The sequence below is a fragment of the Diabrotica undecimpunctata genome, chromosome 4 (assembly GCF_040954645.1).
Source record: "Diabrotica undecimpunctata isolate CICGRU chromosome 4, icDiaUnde3, whole genome shotgun sequence".
In the NCBI taxonomy this organism is placed as follows: Eukaryota; Metazoa; Arthropoda; class Insecta; order Coleoptera; family Chrysomelidae; genus Diabrotica; species Diabrotica undecimpunctata.
The window spans coordinates 4,599,734-4,617,355 of NC_092806.1; the positions used below are offsets into that span (position 1 = coordinate 4,599,734).

Consider the following 17,622-nt stretch of genomic DNA (forward strand, 5'->3'; position numbering starts at 1 on the left):
TCTTAACCTAATGCTCTCTCATTTTATCCTTTATTGTTACTTCACTTAACCCTAAGTGTAAAGCGACAGAGCTTATGTATTATTCATAGTTTTCAAAATTTTCATTATACAAAATAATAAAAACGAATAAATATATAATATACAGACAATATGAATAAAACAACGTTCTTATAACTTAAAATACCAAATAAAAATGCTGCAATGTGTCATTGCTGGTAAAATGATATATTCTTCCCTGAAAATCAAAAAAGTACAATTTTAACTTGCGCAAATCACGTGTGAACACCTTTGGTCGATTTGAGAGACTACCATATAGTTATAACCTTCCCACATAGAGCATTTATTGCGTTTTCCATAGGTAAAAAATAGAAAAAATTTGTTTTATTGTAACTTGTACGACCGGTTTCAGGCGCTGGAATTTCCAGTCCATCTTCAGGTTCCCTATAAAAGGTACTTAATCGCTAAAAAATAAATGTTAGAGTTGTTAAGAGCGTAAGCGCAAAATTTCGGGCAATGCTTTTTAAATGCATTTATTTTTTCCGAATCAAAAAAAAACTAATAAATATTTTTGAAAAATTTAAACGCAGAATGAAAGAATATATTATTACTGAGGGCCGAAAGTTCCTGAAAACTTCTATAATGTTTATTTTAATAAGTTACAGGGGTGAAAAAAAAGAGAAAATTTAGTGTGATTTTTAATTTCAAATATCTCAAATATTTCAAAAAAACTTTTTGTTTATTCTAAGGGACTTTCGGCCCTCGGTAATAATATAATCTTTCATTCTGCGTTTAAGTTTTTCAAAAACATTTGTTAGTTTTCTCAGGATTCGAAAAGAATGATTGCATTTAAAAAGCATTGGCCCGAAATTTTGCGCCTACACTCAGGTTTTCAAATATAAATTATGCCAATTCTAAGTATATAATGAGCATGTTATATATGGAAACTTACATAAAAATATAAAGGAAATATAAGATATATTAACAGCTCGATGATTCTAGGGTAGTATTGTAAAGAAAACGCCTTGCTATACATTCATTTAGGGATAGTATCTTGAGGAGCAGATATATTGGAAGTAGAACAGTCTCATTTAGTTTTGATCGACTGAACAAATCATTGCAGTATATACTTGGTGCGTTATCATCATCATCACAATCAAAATCAGTATTTTCCTTTTCCTTGTCATTTTCTAAGCATACATTTTCCCTTCCTTGTTTGGCTGCGTTTCTGGACTCCTGATAATCCGTTTTTTCACCTTCACCTTCACTTCTGCAAAATATGAACTCTTTGTTAATATTTAAGCAACTTTATGATTTCTTTTCCTGGAATGCTTGAACTCAGTGGAGTCAGAAGGTGTTGCACGAATAAATGAAGTGAATAGAGGACATGAGACGTTAGTGGTTACAGTTATTGCTTACTTTGAGGTTGTTGTAACATGAGAAGGAGTCTGAAATATTGTTAATCTTCTTCACAAATTTGAACATTAGTTGTTTCTGTAAGAAAAAGTCAAAAAAGTAGAGTCAGAGGCCAAAATATAGCGTTCTAATATAGAGTATCAGATTTGCTCTATGCCACTGAAAACAACCCTATAATTTGATATTCGCCTGTCATCTATCTAGATTCATTCACAAAACCAAGCTTCCAGTTGGTGCCTCATCAAACAGTTCCTTGTGGGCTTTCTTTCCAATGAACGGAGGTGGAAGAAAACTTTCCAATGAATTAATGCAACGTACCACTCTAGAATGCTGACGTGCTGCAATAGTCTACGCCCCTACTTGCCTCTTCTCTTTAGCGGCAAGAATTTTTTGTGATCTATATACAGTCGTCAAAGCAGATCCAACAAAACTCAAGATTTGAGCGGGATTTGTGTTAAATTTTTCTTTATATGTACTGACGTCGATTTCATTATTCTCTGCCAGTTGATATTCTAGTTTTTACGGTGTCATCACAAACATTGTCACACGCACTATTTACAATTAATCAATGCCATTACCGTAGGATCCTAACTACATGTTTTCTTCAACATTATGTCTCAAATCCACTGTCTTGTTTACCGATGATGGTTTTTTGTAGTTGTTTTCTGTACTGCATGATGTTTTATATTGTCGGTCAATCAAGATATGTATATCTAGACTATATTAAAGCTTTTGACGTTGTTAAGCGCGAGAAACTACTTCAAATCGTGCAAAAATTGGGGTCAAATGGCAACAATAAGACTCAAAGGCTTCCTGTCAAATTAAATGAGTATTCAGAAATTTTTCGTAAAGCATTGGAAGACGAGTCAGCTGGATAAGATAAATGGAGTTGTCAACATCAGAAATGCATACGATACAACTATAATAGCAAACAGTTTGGAAGACTTCCAGAGACTCTTAGATAAAGTATCTATGGTTGGCATGGACAGTGCATTTAGCGGGTTTGTCGGTACAAATATCTTGGAACTATTGTCAACGAGAGTAACCAAGATTCAGAAGAGATTCGTTAACGCATTGAACAAGCACGATCTGCGGTCGTCAAAATGAAAAAGCTGTTGACAGCACCGTATCTTTCTTGACTCATAAGAATCAGAATGGTTAGGTATTATGGTTTTTTCCGATATCCTTATACAATGTTGAGATCTGGACACTAAATAAGGAGTTTATAGAAAATATAGAGGCGTTTGAAATGCGGGTCTACAGACGCGTTCTCAGAGTGTCCTGGACGGATAGAGTCAAAAATCAGGCAGTGCTGAAATGACTGAATATTGAACCTGAGATTATATTTACCATAAAAAGAGAAAACTCGAGTTCCTTGGCCACGTCTTTAAGTGTAGTTCCTACAGCTTATAATTAAATTATAAGGAAGTATCGTACCAGGTAGACGACGAATCTCTTGGCTGGAAACATGGGGGACAGTGGATGAGTAAAACATCTTTAGAACTAGAACCGCTGAACAAACTTATATTGCCCAGAATGATCGTCAATGTCTAATGAGGATATGGCACGGGAAAAATTAGAAGAATGGCAACAGATGGGACCTTGTGACTACTCATTCCATTGATACCTTCGAAATGAAGTAAGAATATTGTTATGTCTTTATTAATTCTAATTTATTGTTCTTATTTTAATTTACTAAAATATGATAATTTATATCAATTTATTAAACCACTGTACAACAATTTATTTGGCTAATAATTACATAATTTATCTATACGGACGTTACAATTTAAACGCGAGCGCGAGCTTCTTTTTTTTGACTTACTGTTTTCTCCAAAAAGGTCCTGTTATATACCCAGTACCGTTAGACTAGAAAAGTCGACGGCCTTCTCGACTAGACAGAGCTGCGAATGGTCTCCAAACTGGTATTTTTATATCGGCTCGTCTCCAGAAAGTTCGATTGTTGTTTTTATAGCGGAGGGGGACCCATCGTGTGTCAGGTAGGTATTACCTAGAAAATACGTGAATGAATGAGAATAGTAGTAATAAATATGTTTACGGTTTTGGGTCAGAATTTATCGTAACAATATGTAGTACACCCGCATATAGATAGATAAAATCGATTTAATTTTTTGTTGGGCTTCTCGTTGATATCCAAATGTAGACCCTCCGTTTGTGTTGTTGGAAAATAGTATTTGCAGCGGCATAATTGTCAGTTGTTATCTTAACGACTAAATCATATTCCAATAAATTTCTTAAAGTAGCGTTAAAGATTCTGGAACAATATTTTTTTAAGTTCAAAATCTCGAAACTCAGATTGCTGTAAAGTAGTAATTGTGGATAAGGTCATCCTTTTTTCTGGCAGGAATGCGATATATGTACTACAATAACAAATTGTTTCTCTCAGTTATACAACATAAACTCTATTAAAACTTGTATAATAGAACGATCTTAATCATACCAATAGGTACTCGAATTTTTTTATATATAGAAATATATAAACTTCTCGTATATTTTATATTTTGTAAAGTTATTATAGTTTAATGAATTGTATATCCATTTTTGAGTCTGATAGCAATAATTTTTAAATAGGCCATTCTAGGTTAAGTAAATTATAAATTTTGTTATTTATTGTTAGGTGATGCATATATTTTATTGCCGTCTATTTTGCACTAACTGTTAGTGAAATTTAAAACAGGCCTTACGGCTAGGCAACTCATTATACATTAATATATTATCATATACTCATTTTTGAATGTAACTGCTTTTTGAAAGTACTGCAATTCTACTACTAAGTAATGATAGGAATTTATCACTCAACTTAGCGAAGGCCACATTACAGTAGGCATATTTTATTACAAATTATATAATAAAAAATTTTACATTAAAAATATAATAGTTCCTAGTGCAAGATTGACGAGCAGCCACTAAGTTTGTTATCCTTGCTGAATTTTTAAAATTATATAAGAATTTTATTTTTGCACCTTTTCTATTTACTCGTTTATTTCACTGCCATATTTCGCATTATTTTTTTATTTCGTGTACTACTAAAAATTATACATCACGAAAAACGTTTGTGTATTAATGTCCGTTTCCTCGATCGCCAATCCCTTCCTTTTTCCTCTGCAGAAGGTAACATGTTGAATAATAACAAAATTGCACAATTATATCTGTTAAGATTTTACAACAGAAGTGACCATAGTCTGGTAAGCGCAAATCAAGTCGATATTAAAACTGAGCAATATAAATTGTTGATAAAATGGCGCTATAAAAACTTCAATCCATAAAAAAGATAATAAAAGATAATTTTTATCCAAAACTGTAGAAAAAAAAACGTACATTAAGTAGTGAATTTTTGACAACAGCACAGCGTTATAAATTTGAGTCCATTTATCCTCTCAGGGTCCTGATTCTAATTGAGATTTCGACTCAAAACATGTCGAAATTAATATGGCGACGTCGAAATGCGACTTTGCGAACCTTGTGGATTTCAGCTGAACTAACCAAACGACGTCACTAGTTTTCGACTTATCGAAATTAATTTCAACTTCAAGAAAGTGGTTGAAATTTCATTTCGAGTCGAAATTAATCTCTGACATGACTGACTGGACTGGGAGAAGTGAACTTAGGTTCAGTTTAAGTAGGCGGTGTTTTGATCCTTGCAAGGAAAACTGAGGCAAAAAGTATCAATATGGCTGTGTTTTACGGACATTTGCTAGTTTTGGAGGAATTAGAGAGGTTAGATATCCGACGTTCATAACGGAGGATAAGAAGAATGTTACGGGATACTCAAAATTCTTTTTCACTAAGTGATGCTCAATTTAGGCAGCAATTCCGGCTTAATAAACAAGCTGCAAATTATTTAATAAGGGTATTAGAACCATATTTGGAAGAAGGTGTTTATGCCTCTAGGATACCCAAAATGTTTAGGGTTAGTATTACTAAGCTGCAGTAAATTTAAAAATATATTAGAATATAACCACTAAGTCAAATCTTAGTGGTTATAACTTAAGGATCTCCCACATCGCCTTTTTTTTTCTTGCCATCTTTTCTTTCAATTCAAAATATAATTGAGAATGGCCAATATTTATGATTTAACAACTCAAACAAGAAAAAAAAAACGTTCACGTAACGTAAACAAAACAAACATTCAACAAGCGTAGTGCAGCCAATAAACAACAGGGCCAACCCAAATTTTCAGCAGTGTCAAAATGATAAAGTAAATATCCCCAGTTTTAACTACAATCGAAATGAATGAGAATCGCTAGCGATTGCGACTGTCATGGCGTAGTCGCTTTTAAATTTCGACATCGAAATGAAATAGAATCAGGGCCCAGGTCGTAGTAACACATTATCCAACACTATCATTTTTTGTAATATCCTTGTTGATATTGTTGTCTTAGTAAGTAACCACCCTAGGTGTATGGAAATGTCCACACCTTCCAGTTCCATATCATCGATTTTTAGTCTCATGGTCATTTTAGATGTCCTTAATGATAGAAATGCTTCACTCAGAGTCACTGTTTACCTAGACTAAGAAATTAGCACTAAAAATAGCAGACGTAAATCACCAGTTGGAGGTAGATCAACAAGGTCAAGAAGACTATGGTCAGGCAATCTTTGAAATCGAGAAATAACCCTAAAAAATAGAGAACAACAAGAAAACTGGAATCATGAAAAAAAAAATAACAGTAAATTAGCATAGATAAGTCTACAAAAATGAGAATGATGAATGAAAAACAGATTTCAGCCATTCTGCTAGTATTTCTCCAGAGTTGTATATGTTGTTGAATATCTTTGCGATTATTGCTATTGATTCGTTGTTCATTAGTTTGAGTAGTTCTGCTTGTATATTATCAGGGCCTGCCGCTTTGCCATCCTTTAACTGTGTTATTGCGGAATAAACTTCCTGCTGTAATATTCTTGGTCCATCATTTACCTCTTCTTCTAGCTCAAAGATGTTATCTCTTTGGTCTTCAAATAGTTTTTCTATATATTCTTTCCACATTCTTATTTTACTTTGTTTGTCCAAGATTATGTTTTCGTCGGAATCAGTTATACAGTATACTCCCTCTATAACGAACACGGTTATTACGAGGTTTCGCTTATAACGAGATACATTAGATGTCCCGTGAAATTTCTATTGAACTATAACCGTCTATAGCGAGGCAAACTTGGTTATAACGAGAAAAAATAAGATCCAAAAACGTGTTTTTAGTCCGGTCGTGGCTATAAATAAATACCTTTTCAAACAGTCCCTCAATAAACTTAACTGCAGCCCGCAATAAACTTCTTTACAATGAATAAATACAATTGTTTCACATCTTTAGAAAATAATAAATTTCTTAATAACAGAGTTCTTAAAATTGCAGAAGCATAGTTTATGTTATCCTTAAAAATACGATTTATACATTATGTAGTTGGAAAAAAATATAAGTACAGCTTTTTTGTTTTAACGTATATCATTGATAATAAAAGTAAACAACTCTTTTATGTTTTAATATATTTCATTGACAATAAAAGTAAATAACTTTTTTTTCAAAAACGCCATTCAAACAATATTTATTAGCATCTTATATTGCTCCGAATGGCTTCACTATAGGAAGTTAATGGTTTAGAAAACTACAGATTCATATGTATGCACAGTATTATGATTGTCTGATATAACGAGATCGGCTTATAACGAGGTAATTAGTCTGTCATTTCAGTTCTCGTTATAGAGGGAGTCTACTGTATTTCCTTTCTGCCTTCGTCTTAGTCCTTCTGTGAGTTCTTTAACTTTCCCATGTTTATTGTGACTATCGTACTTTGACTGTAGAGTCTCAATTTCTTCACATCTTTCTCTTGCTTCTTTTTCGTTCGCTTCTCTGATTTTCCTTCTTTCGTTCTTTAATATATTTATGTTTTTATATTTGTCTAGGTCATTTTTGGCTTATCTTCTCTCGTCCATTAGTTTCAGGATCTCATCTGTCATCCATGATTTTTTTTCATTAATCTATCTGTCTTTAAGTGTTTATCCTTTAGGTACATTTTGCACTATTTCTGTAATATGTTTGATCGTTTGTTCTTCGTTCGATTCCTCTCTAATTGCACTCACTTGCTCGTTTAACGTGGCTCGGACTCTGATCCTCGTATCAAGGTCTTTCAGCATACGTAGGTCGTGTGATTATGCTTTCCTTTTCTACACTGTTTTGAGTTTGACTCGAAATACTCCCACCAGTGGAACGTGGTCTGTCTCCAAGCCTGCTCCAGGATAAGTCTTGACAGATGTAAAGCTGTTTAGGAATCTTTTATTTACTAAAATGTAGTCTATTTGATACCTAATAATTCTCCCGGGTCTGTCTTGAGGGGATTTCCACGTGTACAGCTTGCGTGGTGGCAATTGGAAGAATGTGTTGGTGACAACTAGTTCTGAGTCTTCTGCGAATTTTTCTAGGAGGTCTCCCCTCTCGTTTCTGACTCCAATGTACTGTGTCTTATCTCAAGCTCCAATCTTGGCATTAAAATCGCCCATAATGATGAGATACTGTTGATGTTGTGATAGAACTCAATTGCTTCTTCCTCCTCTTTGTCTGCAGTGGGAGCATAGACTTGGATGATGTTTATATGAATATTAATATAAACATCTGTTTGTATTAATATATCTGTGTTTAGGTATATTAATATTAACTTCACGTTGCATAGATATAATTATTAAATAATCATTTTTTAAATGGTTCCATCGACGACAACATTGAATCTGATGGTTACAGTGATTAAAACTTACAACTATATATATATGTAATGTAAGTTCTCACAATTTTTCGCCATGTATATATACCTATGCGCCATCTATTGTTCAACAAGCGCACCATTTACCAACTCGTAGATTTTCTCACTCGAGAAAATTGATTTCCTTTTGGAGCTGAAAATTTTCCGTCAGATGCCACCGTAATATTCATTTATGACATTTCTATTTTTAGATACATTTGTGTATTGATGTTATGATTACAGAGGTGTTTTTGCGTATTTTAAGATTTTGAATTTCCACCAACTAAAACAAGGTAAGTTTTTAAAAGTACTACAGTAATTAATATAGATAACGATCGTCTAATGTCCATATAGATCCTTCGTTGTTTTGATAACAAACAATTGATATTTGCTATTTGTGTGTATCGTAGTTCATGACAATGTAAACATAACAACGATTTTGTATCAAAGAATAACGCAGTTAGTAAAGTTCTGTGACAGGCAGTGACAAAGGGCAGGTAATTACTGTATTGTATTTTGGTTAGGGAAAGTATCCTAAAAGATATGTAAAGCAAACAGCTGTAAATAGCAAATATAAATGATCCTGTTGCTTTTGTCTATTTTTTTAGTACGGCTCTGCTGGCAGGTTTACATAATTATAATCAGCAACGTCGATTAAAAAAAATTATCGACAATATGTTCATTGACTACTATTGTAGAAAAAATTGTTCCACCTTATATTTTACTTATACAGGGTACTTCGCAAATATACTAGATGTCAAAAAAATATCGCTTCACTTATAAAAATGTCAAACATCTTTATAAAAATTGACGGTAATAAAAATGCATAATGCATATTATCGTTGTACTATTAAGAACTAAAAAACCCCTCTGGTGCATAAATGGGGTCTGTCAGGCCCACGATGTTTTTTCTTCTATTTCTAATACGCCGGCCAGTGTAAGTACGGTTATAGCGGTCTATATAGGTATAATTGCGGAAGAAATATAGTAGAATGCTTAGATTTGTAGGTTTTGATATTTCTGCTGTAAGATATAGTGGGGCGGCTGGTTTTTCTGATATTAACCTTCCAGTGGACGCAGTTTAATTTTGTGTATCAGTAGTCGCACACGGTCTACTACACCGTCCATAAAAATAGCACTCTGGATGCATTTTGTTTGAATTTCAATAAAATAATCTATTGCTTGTAATTTTTTTAACAATATTTATTATTATTGACATATTTCGTTTATTTACGTAGCACAAAAAATAGTCCACAATGTTTGTAATAGTTTGATTTATTCTCTTTTTTGCTATAGTTTATTTTTATGAACGAGAGAGTAATTAGCATAATTTTAACTGGTAGCTCCGACCACTCCATGGGCGTGCTCAAGATTAATTGAAAAATTACTTTGAATAATTGTAAAAAATAAATGAATTATTTCAGTGTTATAAAGTGTTATGTGTATGTAAACAAAAGTGACCTCTTTTATCACACACTATATTAGAACTGACTGGCCTACATTAAAAAGGGTTTTAAAAAATTCACATTTTTTTTAATTTTTAAAAATTACAAAAGAGAAAAAGAGTTTTTAAAACCGTCCAAGGTATGTTAAATAGATGAATAAAAATATTAATATAAAACTTACAGCTACTTGTTACAAATCCAAATCAGATTCAGAAGATGAACTTTCAGAACCAAGATTTATAATAACTGGCTCGATCATTTTATCAGTAATATTGTCCAGCTTCCACATTTTTTCCTCTTCTTTAATAGTGTGATTTACTGCCTTTTCCCAGTTTTCAGGTTTTACATTATTTACGGCCTCCAAAAACAACTCTTTAACATCATGAATTTTAAAAGTGGTATTTTTTCTTGAAACTTCACTCTTTATCTGTGCCCATACCAGTTCAATCGGGTTTAATTCACAATGATATGGTGGGGATCTAAATACTGTCATTCCACGATTTTTGGCAATTTCATCAATTTCGTACCTATATTTTAAATTTTTCTTTATGAAGGGCACACAACAAATAAAGTTCCTTTCTTATAGATCCGGGATGGTACGTAATATTTTTTGAACTCAACCAATTCTGCAAGTCTTTTTTTAACCACTTGGTTGTGGGCAGTCCTTCTATAAGTCTGGAGCGATAACTTGCATTATCCATTACTATTACACAGTTGTTAGGAAGAAGATCTATCATTTGTTCGAACCATTCTTGAAAGACATCAGCGTTCATGTCTTCATGGTAGTCACCGGTACGAGTTGATTCAAAAGTTAATAAACCACCTTCAACAAAACCGTCTGAACTGCCAATGTGTACTATTATCAGCCTGCGTCCCTTTCCTGATGGTGGGTTTAAACCAGTAGATAAGTTATTTACAAAAGCGTGCCTTTGACTTGTAACAGTTTCATCCTGCCAAAATTTATTTGGTGTATGACCCTCGTTGATCCATGTTTCATCAAGATAAAATATTTTTCTTTTTTGGTTTCTCATTTCCTTTATGGTTCTTAGAAAATGTCTTCTCCATATGACAATATCGCTTCTTTCTAATAAAATAGACTTTCTGGGATTCTTTTTCCAGCGGAAGCCTATTTCTTTTAAAAGTTTCCATAACGTACTTCGACTCATTTCTGGGTAATCCTTATCATCTCGAACTGAGACAAGAACTTTATCCAATGTTGGAAATTCTTGTCTAAAGAAGAATTCATGCACTTTCCGTCGAAGTCCTTCTTTAAAATGATATTCTATTTGAAATTTTGGTTTCCCTGGAGCATTACGTGGCATTTGAAAACTACCACATTTCTCTTCTTTAATAACTCTGTAAATCGTAGATTTCTTAACACCAAGTGTACTGCTAACTAACTTAACGGTCTCATCAACACTTTTACATAAACGTTTGTAAATTATTTAAAACAATTAAATATTAATGTTTTTTCATTAACTGTTAGAGGACCAATTTTTCGGCGTTTACACGGCACTTCCAAATTTTCCATAACACTAGTATACACAATAAACTGCACCTTGCAACTGAAGTACCTACTTTTAGTGAACTGTTAAGAATTTTGAATACGCCACTTGGACCTTCCTATATACAAAATGGAAAAACCCACTATCACATTTTCTGTGGAATAAGTTTAGAAGGTAATTATCTAGTCAATTACTGTCGTAGATTCCTGGAATTAAAGAATTAAATGTTTGATTGTTGAAACCCTTACTTCGTGGAATGCACTGATTTCAGATAAAATAAAACGTTTTATTTTATCTAAAGAATTAAACTTTATTTTGCAAATAGGCAAAGAATTAAACTTTATTTTGCAAATAGATAAAATAAAACGTTTTATTTTATCTAAAGAATTAAACTTTATTTTGCAAATAGGTAGGTAACCCTCACAACTATTGTATTCTATTCTGCTCCAACCTTTATACCTGGTGGTCATACTCAATTTAAAATTGTTTTCCTATATACTTCTGTAAACTTGTTGACAAATATCTGTTTTTCATTGAGTCACCCGTATCAACAGTTTAGGGATTTGCATACATAATTTATTGTTTTATTACTCTCTCATACATAAAAATACACTATAGTATATAGACATTTTGGCTTTGATTCTTGGTGGTTATACATAAGGCTAAATGCTAAATTTGTCAAAACTTCTCGTCGGGTCTCTGTGAAATTTGGAATGTTACAATTGTAAGTAACAAACGAATTTATTGCTGTAACATTTAAAAGGCTGTACAAAACAACCATAGGCCATCTTCTATTATAACGTGCCACATCATATTGTGTGCATAATTTATTATTAATAATATGGTTTCCGGTTTTCCAGTTACAGGATCAACGTCGTCCCCATGGTGCATAGTGGAATATAACAACGTTTTTGTTTTTGTTTTTTTGGGTATTTCCTACATCTCCCACGGGACGATCCAGATATATAAGTTTAAAGCAGAGCGTCTTTATCCGTAAATCTCAAATGTTTTTAACTAGAATGTTATGGCATCGATATTTACAATGCAAAAATTACTCGTATTATTTGAGGTATACGTTTGACCGCGTCTTATCTAAGTGCATCAGTGTAAGTTAGTCAGACGTTTGATAGCTTTTTCATCTGCCTAACTAGTATAAAAAGGTTTTAGTACAATTACCAATCTGTTTACAAAAAAAATGGATGGCAAAAAGTTAAACCTCTACAATAATATGAAGCCACGAATTGAACAATTAGTATCAGAGCATCAGGTTCATACCTCTCATTAGCTAACAACACGTATTAATTTATCTTTTTAAGTATTTTCAATAAAATGTAAATGAAACTTGTATGTTTATATATGCAATTAAAAAAAGGATTTTAGAACTGTAAAATGTTAACAAAAACATTAATTTTGTATGGGTTAAAGCACATATTGGTATCGAACATAACGAGTATGTGGATATGCTGGCAAAAAAAGTGTAAAAACTGGTTTGACCGATAAACTACCTGTAAGTTTTTGTGATGCAGTAGTTTATATTAGAATGAAATATCTCAATATTTGGAACGAATGTTGGTCACAACATACTTATACCAACCCTTCTAGATACTGCAGTATACAAAATAAAATACCGAATAAAACGTGGTTCCAGCCATATAATTATTTAAGAAAATATATCACAACTGTAACACGTCTTAGATTTGGCCACGCCTGTTATCCCACACATCTACATAAAATTCATGTTCTCGAAAATGATCTTTGTCAAAATTGTGGCAAAAAAGGTGATCTAGATCATATTTTTTTCGAATGCCAAAAATATAAGGATGAAACAGATCAATTTATTCAACATTGTTCTGAAACTATTTTCTTGTGGCATTTTAAATTAATTACTATTTAAATGGGAATAAGCCACAATTAAAGGTTAAAATACGTTTATTGACGTTTCAATTTCCACTTAGGAAATTGAAACGTCAATAAACGTATTTTAACCTTTAATTGTGGCTTATTCCCATTTAAATAGTAATTAAATTTATTCAATAATTACATGATCTTAATATACAGGCCCCGTTTTAATATCCTTAGTCTCTTAGCTAATGGAAATGAGAGAATTTATAATGCATTAGTAAAATTTCTGTCAAGTACCAAAATAGTCTTGTACAGTCGGTTCACAATTTGTTGATAGCTCACTACAAGTTTAACCCTAATTAGAAAACTGAAATACAGAGAGGATAGGTAATACGATATAATAGTAAAAACCAACCTAAAACTGACGGTTTAAGACGTTTTCGACTAACCCACCTTATATCTGAAGGAATACAATACCTTATAATCCTATTACGGGGGTATTTTGAATGGTTAGAGATGAACGACCAGTGTCGTAGAGTATATGATTGAAACATTTATTTGAACTAAATAAATATATTTTTTAAATTGTACTTATGTAAATTGTATTTTTTAATAAAACTTATTTATTTTATTCAAAAATAAAAAGTTTCTTGCCATTTGTAAAAGATACATTTATTTAATTAAGGAAAAAGGCACCAAATGTCGCCTGGCAAAATTTCCAATGTGTTTTAAATGTATCCATTATTTTCGAATCCGGAGAAAACTAATAAATATTTTTGAAAAATTTAAACGCAGAATGAAAGATTACATTATTACTCAGGGCAGAAAGTCCCTGAAAACTTCTACAATGTTTATTTTAATATGTTATGTAACAGGGGTGAAAATAAAAGAGAAAATATAGTATAATTTTTAATTGAAAATATTGCATGCAAAAGAAACTTTTTATTTATTCTAAAAAATATTTCATTCTGCCTTTAAATTTTTCAAAAATGCTGTTTATTTTTCTCAGGATTTGAAAAAAAAAATGGATATATTTAAAACACATTGAACATTTTGACAGGCGACATTTTGCGCCTTTCCCCTTTAATACCTTACGATTACAACTATTATTACTTACCTTATATAATTACGATTAGAAAACTATTCAAATTCAAAATAAATAGGATCAACTTCGGAATCCGAGTCATCTTGGGGGTTAATAATTAGCGGTTGTGTCTCTACGGTCGCATCAATTATGTTATCAAGATCCCACATTTTTTGTTCTTCTCCTATTACATGCCTTACTGCATCTTTCCAGTTTTGTTCTGTAATATGTTGTAAAGACTCGTATAACAATTCACGTACAGCTTGTGTTTTATATAACGTATTTTTTCTAGCCACATAACTTTTCATTTGCCCCCAAATGAGTTCAATTGGATTTATTTCGCAGTGGTAGGGTGGAAGTCTAAGGACTGTAATGTTTCGCCTTTCCGCCATTTTGTCAACTACGTATTCCTTGAACTTAGATTTGTGTTGCCGGGCAATTTTTAGAAGTTCTGCTTTTACCATTCCATCTTCGTAAGGCAGATACTTATTCCGCAGCCAGTCAAGAATATCCTGTTTCTTCCACGCAGTCGTTGGAAGTCTTTCTACTAGTCGTGAATGATAAGGTGCATTATCTAATACTATAATTGAATTTGGTGGTATGTGTTCAATCATCTGCTCAAAATACTCTTCGAAAACATCAGCTGTCATCTCCTCGTGTTAGTCTTTTGTGCTTTTGGACTGAAATTCCAACAAACCATGCTTAACAAATCCTTTTTCACTGCCAATGTGAGAAATTATTAATCTACTGCCTTTACCAGAAGGTGGGGAGATACCAGTAGACCAACCTTCCATAAAGGCTTGCCTGGAGCTTAATATATTTTTATCTGACCATTTTTTTTTAGAGTATGACCTGAGTTTACCCACGTTTTATCCTGGTAGAAGATGGGCCTTCCTTCAGCCCGGAATTTTCGTATGGATCTTAGATAATTTCTTCTCCAACATATTATCTCCTCCCGGTCAATCAAAAGTGATTTTCGGTCTGATTTCTCCCACCGGAAATTTAATTCTTTTAAAACTTGCCACAATTTAGTTCGTCCGATATGAGGCAAATCCGGGTCGTCTCTAACTTTTTGTAAAATTTTGTTTAGGTTTGGTATTTCTTTTTTGAAAAAAAAAATCCATGAATTTTCCTTCGAATACCATTTTTGGCAAATTCATCAATTTCAATAGGTTTTTTCCCTCTCTTTAAGTGTTCGTTTGTGTTTGGGTTAGCTATACCGTGTTTTTTTCTTTCTGATAGGAACCTATATATAGTTGACTCTAAACAAAAAAATTGTTTTCGTTCGTAATAACTTCACCCTTTTAAGTTAAGTTTCGAATATAAACTGAACAAACGAGGCACGTGGCCAAAGCATACCAATTATATTATTAAAAATCTGGGGAATTCCATCCTAATTATCTTGCAACGAATAGTACCTTCGGATATGAATTCCAGGTTTTCTAGTAAAGTGATTGAACGCGAAGATTAGTATTGAAACATCCAAAGAGATAAGGTATTCTTATTTACAAAATTGTTAATGGTTAAATTCTTATTTTTATTAATATAATATAATTACATAACATTAGCCGTGAAAGTTTTAATTGTTTTTTTGCTAAATATATTAGTATTAAAATATTATTAATATTATATATATAACAGTATTAAAAAATATTATATTATTATTTAATGAATAAACACCTCAGGAACGCCTATGGTTTACGACCGTTTTATGAGGCACATATGTATATGCAAAATTGTGGTGAGCAACTTGGACAGTCCATAGCAAAGCAGCTGTCGGATTGAGTAGATAGCTGCTCAAGAGTTTGAGGTGGAACTCTGAGAACCTCATCATCGTGTTTGTATGTAAATATAGATAAAAAGGAGACAATACACAAAAAGTGTTTTGAATTATATTATGTGTACCGTTTTTTTGAACACACTGATGACGTTGAAAAGATGCTATATTTAACTTGTATCTCATTTTAATTTTAGTTCTTGCAGCATATTATTCAGCTCTTCGTTATTGATATTTTATGGACTTTACGGTCATAAAATTTATATGTTTAAGGTATTAGTCATGTTTTAACTGGCTGATTGACACCTAGTCTATGCCAATAAAAAAAAAACTTGTATGTTTTTATTTTTGAATTATTGTCCACATAAAAAATAAAATAATTAAATAAAAGCATCAAATAGGTTTCAATAAGTTTTTTTCTTAGACTTGAGCGCATCAAATAAGTTCAAAAAGGTATTTCGAATCGGTATATGGTCTGCAGGACAAAAAGGTTTGGGAAACACTGCTCTATAGCAATAAAAACAGAGCGGGGAAACCGGTCGCACGTTTTCGAAGTAGAAAGTTAGAGTGCCGGAAACACCCGTGGGGCCAATTACAACACGTGACTAATTAAAAGTTAATAATGTTTGATAGTTAGATATTGTACCGGAAAAAGAAGAAGTTATTAATATATTCTTTAAATAATTTCGCTCGTGAAACGAGATTTTTATAAATAAAATTTAAATTATAAGTACATTGTAAAACTATTTTCTTGTGGCATTTTAAATTAATTTATATTTAAATGGGAATAAGCCACAATTAAAGGTTAAAATACGTTTATTGAGGTTTCAATTTCCACTTCGGAAATCGTTCTCAAAATACAAACATTAGTAAATTAAACAAATTTTGTTTTTTGTTACTTAGTGAAAAAATTCTTCTAATAATTTAATTTTATCTGACTCATCTATATTGACAATTCAGACATACATTATACATTTTAAAGTAGACGACTTTAAAAATGATATTGCCAATATTGTTGAGTTGCGTTCCTGGGACGACTTTACTTATAAGATAGTTCATTCGATTACATGAAATCAACTTTAACTTGAGAATATCCGTCAGAAAAGATCATAACATGTAATTCGTCTTTAAAAAGACAAATACATGCCATGATGACAGTAAAATTCTCCTGTTAGTGATTCCATAGTAAATTATGAGGGAAAAACCAGGAAAAAAAACCTCATAATACTATCCCGACATGGTAAGTATTTGATCGTGCATTTAGTTTACCTTCAATAAACACCAAATTCCGATTTTATATGTTTGTTATTTAAAAAACATAAATGATGTATTCTCTATATGTTACTGACTTACCAATACTGGTATTTTCCTTTTAATAACTTTTGATGTCTATTAAAATTGAACAAAACATAAGCAAAGAGGAACTAAAGTCTATAAGAACTTTAAAAAATGACGACTCCATAATCATCCTACCAGCAGACAAGGGGAATGCAACTGTGGTAATGGATAGAATTCAATATGAAAACAAAAGTGTAAATACGAATTTAAAAGTTCTCTGCATTTTAAAGTTTTATTTCAGATAGTTTTACATATAAACTCAAGTTAAATTACACATTTTAAAGTTCTCTGCGATTTAGGAAGTCCTAAACACAGTTACATTCTATTTCTATAGTTTAATACATATACATTAGTACTAGTTTAGTCGTCGAAGCGATCGTCGAAGGCTCCATTTATGGAGTCTTCTAACGGGGGCGAGCCCCCCGATAAAATGCCAAGGGATCAGGATGCGATGGATGATTGCAGTTA

General features: G+C 32.2%; 1 protein-coding gene across 2 annotated transcripts in view; it reads left to right on the top strand.

The window, feature by feature from the left end:
- Positions 1 to 8,369: 8,369 nt before the first annotated feature.
- Positions 8,370 to 17,622, top strand: part of LOC140439068 (fatty acid hydroxylase domain-containing protein 2) — a 62,576-nt gene continuing 53,323 nt past the window's right edge. The window contains exon 1 of one of the 2 annotated variants that reach the window (XM_072528724.1): positions 8,370 to 8,456. The gene's annotated coding sequence lies outside the window, so the exon portion shown is untranslated. Of the gene's footprint in view, positions 8,457 to 8,516; positions 8,661 to 17,622 lie in introns of those variants that run through there. The other variant, XM_072528725.1, reaches the window with a different exon arrangement.